Here is an 11,741-nt window from a genome sequence, read left to right on the forward strand (position 1 = left end):
GATGCTTGGAGGTTGAACCCTCTCTATGTTGCTTCTGTTGTAGATTTATCATATGAAAAGTCCTGTTCTGATTCTTGCATTTATTATTAGTTAGTTTCAGTAATCTTGAGGAGCATTTTCATCGACAGTTAGTTATTAACTATTTTTCATGTGAGATTACCTTGTCCAATTCCATGCTTTAAAATAGATTGAAATCCCATGGTTTGGGGCACTCATCATCCCATTTTCTTTCGGTGTCAAGAAATGCACCTCAAGCATTGTCATTAAATCACACTAGCAGGTTATAGTCATATATACGCAAATAGTCTCATTCAGATTTTTTTTAATTTGGCAGGTATGCTTACTATATTGTTGTCTCCTACAGTTTCATCATTGCTAATTGTAGTGTTTGTCACACTGTAGTCAGTATCTATGTTATCCTAGAACCCAAAATAATGTTCCTACTAGGTAGGGGGGAATGCATGCATAAGTATAATTTCTCTATTTCAAGGTTGTCCCCTTTTTCCATGTTTTGGTTTTTTCATTTTACCTTATACATTATATGTACTTGAAGAAGTTCAGTGGATGTGTACACTCCATTCTGCAATAACATTTTTATCAACCAGTTAGATACAACAACATGATATTTGTTTTCTTTATTTTTATTCAAAAAGAAGAAATGTAAATTATTTTTGTCCTTACATGAAGGAGTGCTTCTACTTCATCTTCTAGGTATGTCTCATGTCCTCACATGCTTGCTTCACCTTCTTGATGCTGAATCTTAATAAATACTCCCTCTGTCTCATAATGTAAGACATTTTTTTACACTACTATAGTGTCAAAAAACGCCTTACATTGTGGGACAGAGGAAGTAGTTGAAAGTACTGAGTAGTGTTTCTAGCAAGTGCACTTTATTTATTTTCTTGAATTTCACTATTTTTCTGAGCTATCTACAGTGTCAATAAAGATGTAATTTACAAGCTAGGTTTACGTTCGCTTCATCTTGCAAGATTTAATTGAAAAGATATGTCAGAGTAACTTACCACCATGTTGTAATTGACAAAATAGGTCACGGTAATTTACAATGCATAGCTTCAGAAATTTTGGACCATATATCTAGCTGTTTTTTCTAGTCTAAGACTTATATTTATGTAGTGTACGGTTACTGGGGTCAAATAGCAAAAGAAGTAAGTAAATCATTTTGGCTTCATCTCACATGAAGGAGTGCATCTTCATCTTGCTGGTATGATTCTTATCCTTGTTCATTTGCTTCACCTTCTTGATGCTAAAATTTATGTAAATAATGAAAACACTCAGTACTGTTTTCTAGCAAGTGTATTCTACTTATTTTTCTGATTTATATTGTATTTATAAGTTGTTTAAAGTGCCAATGTAGATGTAATTTTGAAACTGATGTCATCTTGAAAAAGTTGAGATGTGGTTGTTACATGTATGATTTTAGATGATTTACTATTTTTACACTGTAAATCTACTATAAAATATCATTGTAACATGTTGTTTTTGAATGTCTAAGCAATGCAATCCTAGTGTAAATTAGTATGGGGTCACTATTAAATATCAATGTAATCCTGCTGTAAATTACATTGTAGATGTTAATGGAACATGTACTTTTCATTTAAATGTCACTGTTACGTGTAAATTAGGATTGTAAACTTATGATGTAATTCTACTATGAATTACAATTTTAAATCTACTGCAATTGCAATGTAAAACTCACTTTAGATTTCTAAATTGATCACTGCTCATAGTAATTTGATTAATCTTAGTAGAGTTCCTATTTTTTATGTTTATTGTACTATACAAATGGGTAATTTGATCATGCTTTTTCATGTTTATGTTGATCCCATTCCATGCTCATTTTTCTAATATGCTTTTTTTATTTCCTACAAAGTAATGGGTTTTCCCTATTTTTCATGTGCATGTTTCATGTAAATTCTGAGAAGTGGGAGAGAGAACTGTTCATAGGGGGGAGAAGATTGTGAGGAGAGGATCTTTCACCTGTGCATCCATGATTTTCTGCACCTCGATCTTGGAGGAATTCCCCACCATGCTTCCTTCTTGTTCCTCCCCTTGCATGCATGTTCCTGTATGGTTGTGAGATCAGTTCCTTTCTTTCTATGTGATGGGAGCTACCTGGGGCATGTCTTGTAGGATGCATACAGTCCAATAAGGCCCGCACTGTATAAAATGGTTTATTTGGTTGCATGGGTCACATGAAAATGTTGACCCGCACAAACCTTAAAGCACCACTAGGCCTGGCTCAAGGGGAACATCCGAGTCAACCAGTTTTCCGTAGCCAGGCCCGAGAGATGCAACTCAAGGCACGTGGGCGGTGGCGGCTGAATACGAGGAGGCAAGCTCGAGAGTCGTTTTGTTTCCTAAAATGTCGACATAATTACCCTCGCCGGTCTCTCCCACTCTCCCCACTCTCACACCAGCAGCGGCAAGCAGTGAAACGTATAACTGCAAGGTGAGCACCATCGTCAATCATCGGCTTCACGACCTCATCGGCAGAAGTTTAGCAATGGTGATAAGCTCTGTATCCTCTCTTTTGATTTGCGCATTCGATTCATGCGGTACCGATGGATTCAAAGGGGGATTGACCACCACATCTGGATTTAGGCGGTACCGATGGATTTTAGGGTTCATGCGGGGATTGAGTACAAGGGGCTTGGGAGATGGGGTAAATCAAGCTTAAAAGCACCATTACATCCTAGCCGTGATGACCCTGGAGGCGCTTGGAGTGGCGGTGGCCCTTAGCCTTGTCATCATCCACCTCCAGCTCTACCGCACCATCCACCATATCCTCCTCATCTTCGTCCTCCAGAACGATGGGCATTGTATGGTTACCTGGCGCTGGTGCCCTAACCATCGGCTGCACTGCTTCATGGTCATCCTCCAGCGCTACCACGGTGGTCGGTTGTGTATTAAAAGGCCTGACAAGCCGATACTTGGCACATCTGGCTCTCTAACCAGGATCGCCGGACTCGGCCTAATCCATCACCCAGCATAGTATATCCATTGACATAGCACCTTTTAATGGGCCATGTATCATCGTCTTCAACCCCTCCTTTGTCGCCTTCAACACCACATCATATACTTATTTATGCATGTCCTTGATGCTAGTGAGCTACGAGCACACCTGCATGGTCTTGGTGAACTTGGTGCGGTCACTAAGCAAGCAGCCAAAGAGGAAAGCCCTCCATCCAATGACATTGGGGAAGGGGATGGGTATGGGATTCATGGCGATGGAGTGGTGGTGAGACAGAGTTTTGGTAGAGGATAGGTAGTTGAGTGCGATGGTGGATAAATAGGGGCTTTGGACTAGGTGTGTGGGACGAATGAATGTTGATCAGCAGCTATGGTGTGTTCCTGTTTGTGCATCTAGTGCCCACTTAGTGGTTTTGGAGTATAGAAGACAAATATTTTAAGGGACTAATGTGTTTGTGTCTGTACACAGGAGTTATAGTCCTTGAAGATTTGGTTTAACCGATGAAATACGACCCCTAAAAATGTATTGCTTTAAGTGAATAATTTGGTCCGTCCTTTGAAGAAATTGAAGTGAAGAATTGGAAGCTTGAAGAATTTGTTTTCGTAGTTTCTTTATTCTTATTTTGAGTCATAGGAAATATCGTGTTGTTAAAGTGGGTCTAGGTGAAAGCACAAGTACTCCCTGGGTGATTTTTGTAATTAATGTCAACATATCTCTTGTTGGACTAATATTTCTACCTAGTATATTTCAGATAAGTTCAACATTGGAGTGGCATGGACAAGAGGATGTGGAACCCCTTCAAGATGCTAAGGACAAACATTGGCAGAAGATCAAGACTCTACATTTTCATTTTAGTGATCCAAGATCACATTAAGTCCATAGGAGAGCCAATACTATTAAAAGGGGATGAGGTGTTGCTTAATGGATTGCTTGCTCAAAGTTCTTAGTGATATGATACAAAACCCTCAACCACTTTCTCATATCCACATATGTCCTAAACCTAAAAGTCAAACTCATCCCAACTAATTTGATCTATCCGGTGCCACCGAGTTCATTTGACATAGCCACTGCCAAAGCCTAATCAGTTCAGTCTCACCGATGGGATCTCGATCTCACCGAGATGGGCTTGCAAATTATCTTTTACCTGTTGCAACAATTTTGGTCCCACCGAGTTTGTGCAATCGGTCCCACCGAGTTTGCTTGACCAATTCCCTGTTTACTTATTACCAAAGTCGGTCTCACCAAGTTTGTGTAATCGGTCAAACCGAGTTGAGGTTTTACCCTAACCCTTACACATCGGTCCCACCGAGTTGACCTTGTCGGTCCCATCAAAAACTTTAACATTCACATTTTAACCTGAATCGGCCTGACCGAGTTTCACCATTTGGTCTAACCGAGTTTGGGAATCTGTGTGTAATGACTAGATTTTATGTGGAGGCTATATATACCCCTCCACCCATTCTTCATTCATGGAGAGAGCCATCAAAACATGCGTACACTTGCACTACTCATTTTCTTAGAGAGAACCACCTACTCATGTGTTGATACCAAGAAATTCCATTCCAATCACAAGAATCTTGATCTCTAGCCTTCCTCAAGTTGCTTTCCACTCAAATCATCTTTTCACCATAGTCAAATCTGTGAGAGAGAGTTGAGTGTTGGGGAGACTATCATTTGAAGCACAAGAGCAAGGAGTTCATCATCAACACACCATCTATTACCTTTTGGAGAGTGGTGTCTCCTAGATTGGTTAGGTGTCACTTGGGAGCCTCCGTCAAGATTGTGGAGTTGAACCAAGGAGTTTCTAAGGGCAAGGAGATCGCCTACTTCATGAAGATCTACCCAAGTGAGGCAAGTCCTTCATCGGCGATGGCCATGATGGGATAGACAAGGTTGCTTCTTCGTGGACCCTTCATGGGTGGAGCCCTCCATGGACTCGCGCAGCCATTACCCTTCGTGGGTTGAAGTCTCCACCAACGTGGATGTACAATAGCACCACCTATCGGAACCACGCCAAAAATCTCCGTGTCTCCAATTGCCTTTGCACACTCCAATCCCATCCCTTTACTTTCTTGCAAGTTGCATGCTTTACTTTCCGTTGTTCATATACTCTTTGCATGCTTGCTTGAATTGTATTGTGAATGCTTGAAGTTGTGCTAATTTCCAACCTCAACTTGAAAAACTTAAAAACTGCTACCTTTACTTGTTGAGGGTCTAATCATCCCCCCCCTTCTAGACACCTCTTCTCGATCCTTTCACTAGGTGATACATAATCGTATTTCTGAAGTAATGCTAAAAACCTATACACTACCTATTTCTTAGAGCTGAAGACTTTGGAAATCTCTTGCAGTGTGATGACCCACAAGTGTAGGGGATCTATCGTAGTCCTTTCGATAAGTAAGAATGTCAAACCCAACGAGGAGCGGAAGGAAATGATAAGCGGTTTTCAGTAAGGTTTTCTCTGCAAGCACTGAAATAATAGGTGATAGATAGTTTTGTGATAGGATAAATAGTAACGAGCAAAAAGTAAATAAAGTAAATAAGGTGCAGCAAGGTGCCCCAATCCTTTATGTAGCAAAGGATAAGCCTGGACAAATTCTAATAATAATAAAGGAGCTCCCGAGGATACATTGGGAATTATAGTCAAGCTAGTTTTCATCACGCTCATATGATTCGCGTTCGGTACTTTGATAATTTGATATGTGGGTGGACCGGCACTGGGGTACTGCCCTAACTTGGACAAGCATCCCATTTATGATTAACCCCTATTGCAAGCGTCCGCAACTACAAAAAGGAGTACTAAGGTAAACCTAACCACAGCATTAAACATATGGGCCCATATGAACCCCTAACGAAGCAATGCATAAACTAGAGTTTAAGCTTCTGTCACTCTAGCAACCCGTCATCTACTTATTACTTCCCTATGCCTTCCTCTAGGCCCAAATAATGGTGAAGTGTTATGTAGTCGACGTTCACATAACACCACTAGAGGAAAGACAACATACATCTCATCAAAATATTGAACGAATACCAAATTGACATGACTACTAATAGCAAGACTTCACCCATGTCCTCATGAACTAAAGTAACTACTCACAAAGCATAATCATGTTCATAATCAGAGGCGTAATAATATGCATTAAGGATCTAAACATATGATCTTCCACGAAGTAAACCAATAAGTATCAACTACAAGGAGTAATCAACACTACTAGCAACCCACAGGTACCAATTTGTGGTTTTGGATACAAGATTGGATACAAGAGATGAACTAGGGTTTGGGAGGAGATGGTGCTGCTGAAGATGTTGATGGAGATTGACCCCCTCCCGATGAGAGGATCGTTGGTGATGACGTTGGTGATGATTTCCTCCTCCCGGAGGGAAGTGTCCCCGGTAGAACAGCTCCGCCAGAGCCCTAGATTGATTCCGCCAAGGTTTCGCCTCGTGGCGGCGGAGTTTCGTCCCGTAAGCTTGCCCACGATTTTTTCCAGGGTAAAAGTGATGATATAGCACAAGATGGACGCCGGAGGCCCACCAGGGGGCCAAGGAGATAGGGGCGCGCCCTATAGGAGGGGGGCGCCCCCTTGTCTCCTGGACAGGGTGTGGGCCCCCTGGCCTATTTCTTTCTCTCATAAATTCTTAATAAATCCAAAAAGTGGTTTCGTGGAGTTTCAGGACTTTTGGAGTTGTGCAGAATAGGTTTCCAACGTTTGCTCCTTTTCCAGCCAGAATTCCAACTGCCGGCATTCCCCCTCTTCATGGTAAACCTTGTAAAATAAGAGAGAATAGGCATAAATATTAAGATATAAAGTGTAATGACAGCTCATAATGCAATAAATATTGGTATACAAGCATGATGCAAAATGGACGTATCACAGTGCAGTCGAGTTCATCAGCAACAGAGACAAAGTTCTTCCGGTCATTGACGAAATTGGTCTGACTGAGGAGTTAGAATTTCGCAAGTGTGATCTGCCTACCATGAGGAAATTGAATGCCTCAACCAATTTGAGAGTTCAAATTCCGACTATTGCTGCGCTTAGTGCTAGCTGTCTAGTGGATCCTTATCCTAACAACGGTCATGTCCAAAAGGGCATTTATAAGAATTCATGTCGGTTGCCCCTGGCTATAAATAGCCGCCCCCACAACCACTTGTTGGGTGGCTTCTCCAAGAGAGAGATTGACACTTGTCATTTGAGAGCAACTCGTCCTATGAAAACTTTGTGAAAACCCGAGTGAGGAAAACCCCAAGTAGAGCCAAAGTGATTGAGCATCACTAAAGAGATTGATCTGTGTGATTTGATGCCTATTACCTTTGAAGACTGTCATGCTTCCAGACGGTTAGGCATCATGTACTGGGCACCCAAGAGTAATTTTGGCGTGTCGGTGAACAAGTTTGTGAAGGTTTTGGAAGTCTACCTTGAAGACTTACCACGAGTGATTGGGCGAGGTCTATAGTGACCTTAGCTCAAGAGGAATACGATGAAGACTAAGTGTCTTCGGAGCTAAATCTCAAGCCACATCAACCAGACGTACAGTTGATACAGCAACTGGAACTGGTCTACCAAATCACTATATCTTCACCGAGCCTACATGGTTTCAAATTCCTCAACTCTTTACTTTCAGTATTTCCGCTGTTGAAGAATGTGTGATCTACATTCTGAATAATTTGAACTAAACACTTTCATCATGATACCTTTCATTTCTTCAGTTCATATTGTGTATGCATGAATGCTTGTATGGTTGCATGTTCTTCACCTGCATCTATCTTGTATGCATGTTTTACTTTTTTGTGATAATTTAGTTTCGCCTCTGTTTATATTTCTTCACTATGATCTTCGTCAAATTCGTCGGAGTTTGACAAATTTATAAAAATCTCCCATTCACTCCCCCCCCCCTCTGGGAGTAAATCTGTGTTTTCAGTTCCATGTGTCCCTTCATTGACCTTCATTCATGATGTTCATAATGTAGATTGACAACGCTCCTTCGGAGAACTCCAAGGGCAAGCAGGTGGTGTCGGCTGAAGAGAAGGGCAAGGAGGTGTTGGATTTCCCTAGCGCCCCCAAGCGGGCAAGGAACTTTGGCCATTTCTATGAGGAGGCTGGGCCAACTCACTTCTGCAATGTCATCCTTGCACCAAAGCTGGCGTGCCTGCCGATGCCACTACACTTCACCAAGCACTTCCCCTTCGTCCCTCGCAAATTCAAGCTCAAGACCAACAATAGCTGGACCTTGAGGGTGACGGTCTGGGTGATCAACGGTAGGGTAACCTTTGATCAGGGTTGGGGTCCCTTTGCCACTGTTCACTAGATCAAGATCGGATACCTCCTCACTTTCAAGCTGCTGAGTCCCGACGCGCTCAAGGTGATCATCTTCAATGAAGACGGCGCTGAGGTGGTAACAAAATGCAAGAAGCACTACCTAACCTTCACTATGGATGTCTAGAAAGTTCACTCTTGCATAATTTGCTTCAGTTTAGCGCTGAAGGTTTGTTTAAGACTATGTTATGTGCCACTATGTTGAACCGGTTGCTATATATGCCCTACTTGCGAGCATGCGGGTAAGCTCGCCACTTTGAAATGAGGTTATCATACAACATGCATTGCATCGAACCAAACATCTTGACTTGTGTTTTTGCCCAAACAAGCCCGGAACCAAATAGTGTGACTTGCATTTCTTTGTAGCCTGGCTAGAGGTATGTAGGCAATTAAACGATGTGCAAATGATGGTTTTTTCCTGCATTTGCTCAACCAGGCCCAACTGGAACAAGTATGCAAAGTGACAAAAAACAATGCAGGCAACCAAACACACCCCAGGTTAGGTGAGATTTGTTTTTTAGCTAGTAGTTAGGTGAGACCTCTATTCTCTCTAGTTTTTTAATGTTAGCAGGAGAACTCCAATTTCATGTATCCGAAAGAGGCATTACAAGAACACCCCCAAAGGAGGAAAGCACTACAAAAAGGTAGCGAAAAAAGAAAAGAAAGGAAAAGATCATGTCGGCGCTGCCACAAACCAAAGCTCCGCCAACAACCATGGACACCATGGGAATCCATCATCGAGATCTCCAAGGTGATGATTCCAACGAGAAAAACGATGTTGAGGACACCGACATCATCCGATCTAGCACAACCTGGTCTTAGATTTTTCATCTGTAGATCTCACGCCAAGAGGTACCAAGAGAAAATAGGCGCCACAACAGTACCTCCAGGAAGGAAGACGACATACATGAACATCGTGGCCGTCGACAACAAGGTCGATGCCAAATTTTCATCTGGAGCCCAGCCTTCCGTCAAGAATCTCATGATCTAAGGCCACCCAATGCCTCAGGGTTGAATGAGACCAAGCACAGACTGCCAGAAACCAATAGATCATCGCCGCATCCAGGAACTGGGTGAGCACATGCCAACCTGGCTAGTCTACACCATCGCACACAGGACCTAGGCGAGCCATTCCAGATATGGCCATCCTCAACCTCCATGAGTAGAACTAGGCGAGACCCCACACTGCAGCACACCGGAAAGGCCAAGGGAAACCCAGAATTTGTGGGCCTACATAGTTGTGCTTTGGAACTGGGCAGAATCCAAGCCAAAATTGAGTTGCCTGCATTGTCGAATGGAAGAACAGGGCTATATGTGTTGGATTGATCCGTCGGAGCCTCCTCTAGCACCATCCACGCAGGACGGTGCCATAGTGATAGAGCCTCCTCCTGCACTATCGAATGCAAGAATGGGACTATGTGTGTTGGATTTATGTGCCAGAGCCTCCTCTAGCACCATCCACATAGGACGGTGCCACTGCTCAAAGGAGCTAGTCATGCACCATGCTTGGAGGAAGAGCCCACCCATTTTCCACCGATCCCTCCACCATCGGCCAGTCGTCGCCACGTACAATTGCCAAGAAGCAACAATTCCGGCCCAGATCAGGCCTCCTCCATACTGAGCGTCGCACATATCCACCACGAGAGCACCACCAGATTTGGGCAACCCGACCACCGCACGACAGGTGCCAGCTTTGGACTGCTCGGACACCCAGCACACCATCATGTCATCTCCTGCTCCAGATCCACGCTCCCCTGTCATAGCCATTGCAGGCCCGCCATGCTGGTTGCCACGCGCACGCTGGCAAGGGTCGTCACCCATCAGATTTCGCTGGGACGCCTGACGGCCCAACATGCACGCACACCCGTTGCAGCGGGTGTGCCTATCGCCCCCGCGTCCTGCCAACTCATGCCTGGCCGCGTCGCAGAAGCTCACTGCGGTCGCGTCTGGATGCGCTAGGCCTGAACACATCATGACCCCTGGTTGCGCCCGCTCATGTGTTGTAGTGCACCGACGCCACACCCATCATCCTCTATGAACACCTTGCCACAATGTCGCGCCCTCCTGCCAGCCTCGCATCTCTAAGGTGAGTCGTTCTTACGCTGCTCGAGCTCCTCGCGAGATGGGAAAGGCCCCGCCATCACCAACAGCGTCGCACGGGCTATGCCCAGCAATGTGTGGCGACGACGAGGAGGGTTCATGTGTAGTAGGATTGGCGCCAATGATTTAGGGTTTCTCCCGGGCCGCTGCGGGCAGCAACACGGGAGACTAGAGGTGGAAATTTGGTGTATGCTTCCTTTTCTCTCTAGTTTTCTTGCCCTGCAAGTCCTGCATTTTGTTCTCCGGTTTCATCTAGTTCTTTTTGGGTTCGAAACTGGGCACTCATTTTAGTTTCTTTTTCGGGTCCTTTTTTATTCTTGCAAGCCCATTTAATGGAACTGAGGGCAGGTGGGACAAGCACAGTGACATTCAGGGGATAGGAACAAAACAGAGGGCATGTGATAGTTGTCAAACTCTATGTGGGTGAAACATCTGACTGAAAGCGAATTGGATTTCAGACGAATGTAAAACAGACAATCCCAATAGGTATTAGGACACTTAGCGAGATAATGTCTCCCTTTAAGAAATGAAAATAATACTACATAGTATATTTAAGGATAACATAATATATATTAGAGCACCTTGCGAGATTGAAGGAACCAGTAGGTATAGAGTTTTCTTTGGATTTTTTTCCTTGGCCCCTTAGTAGCTTTATCCATATATAGTCTGCCCTTCATCCCTTTATTGTGCGTACCACTCCTTCTTGTTGCTTCATTCCCTTTAGCATTGGAGAGATTTTTCTATCAAATGTCACTCCCTAGGGTTTACCAAATATAGTGGAATTCATAGACACATGAATTTAATTCTCTTTATCAAGGTCACTTTGTATTTCATGAGATTCTGCAACAACTGTTTCTTTATCAACTTCTTCATTGATTTCATTAATCCTCTGTGCACCAACGCTCGGCCTATAACTACACTTAACTTGAAATGTTGCGATTGAAACTATTAGCACAAAGAAAAGGTTGCTATCAACTGTATGCAAAGCACCGACCTGCATGCATTGTCATGAAGGTCCCACATATATACTATCAAGTTCTCAAGCCTCTCCTTCATTTGTGACTAAAACATGTGAGTGACAAAGAAGAAGAAACAAACCAAAAATAGGATCCCACCCACTCACTAATGCATTTCAACCAGGAGGTGTTCACAGATGTTAAAAAATTATCTCTCTCTAACCCCTCTCCTATTCGACAAAAGCCACTTCTCACATTGCGCCAAAAAATTATTGAGAGCAACATTTTGATGATGCGATGTAAAGTTGTTGGAAGCAGCTCATGATGATACCTAACCGCAATTTCGATGGAACATCACGTTTGATCATCTCAAACAAT

This window comes from Triticum aestivum, chromosome 2B (assembly GCF_018294505.1).
Source record: "Triticum aestivum cultivar Chinese Spring chromosome 2B, IWGSC CS RefSeq v2.1, whole genome shotgun sequence".
In the NCBI taxonomy this organism is placed as follows: Eukaryota; Viridiplantae; Streptophyta; class Magnoliopsida; order Poales; family Poaceae; genus Triticum; species Triticum aestivum.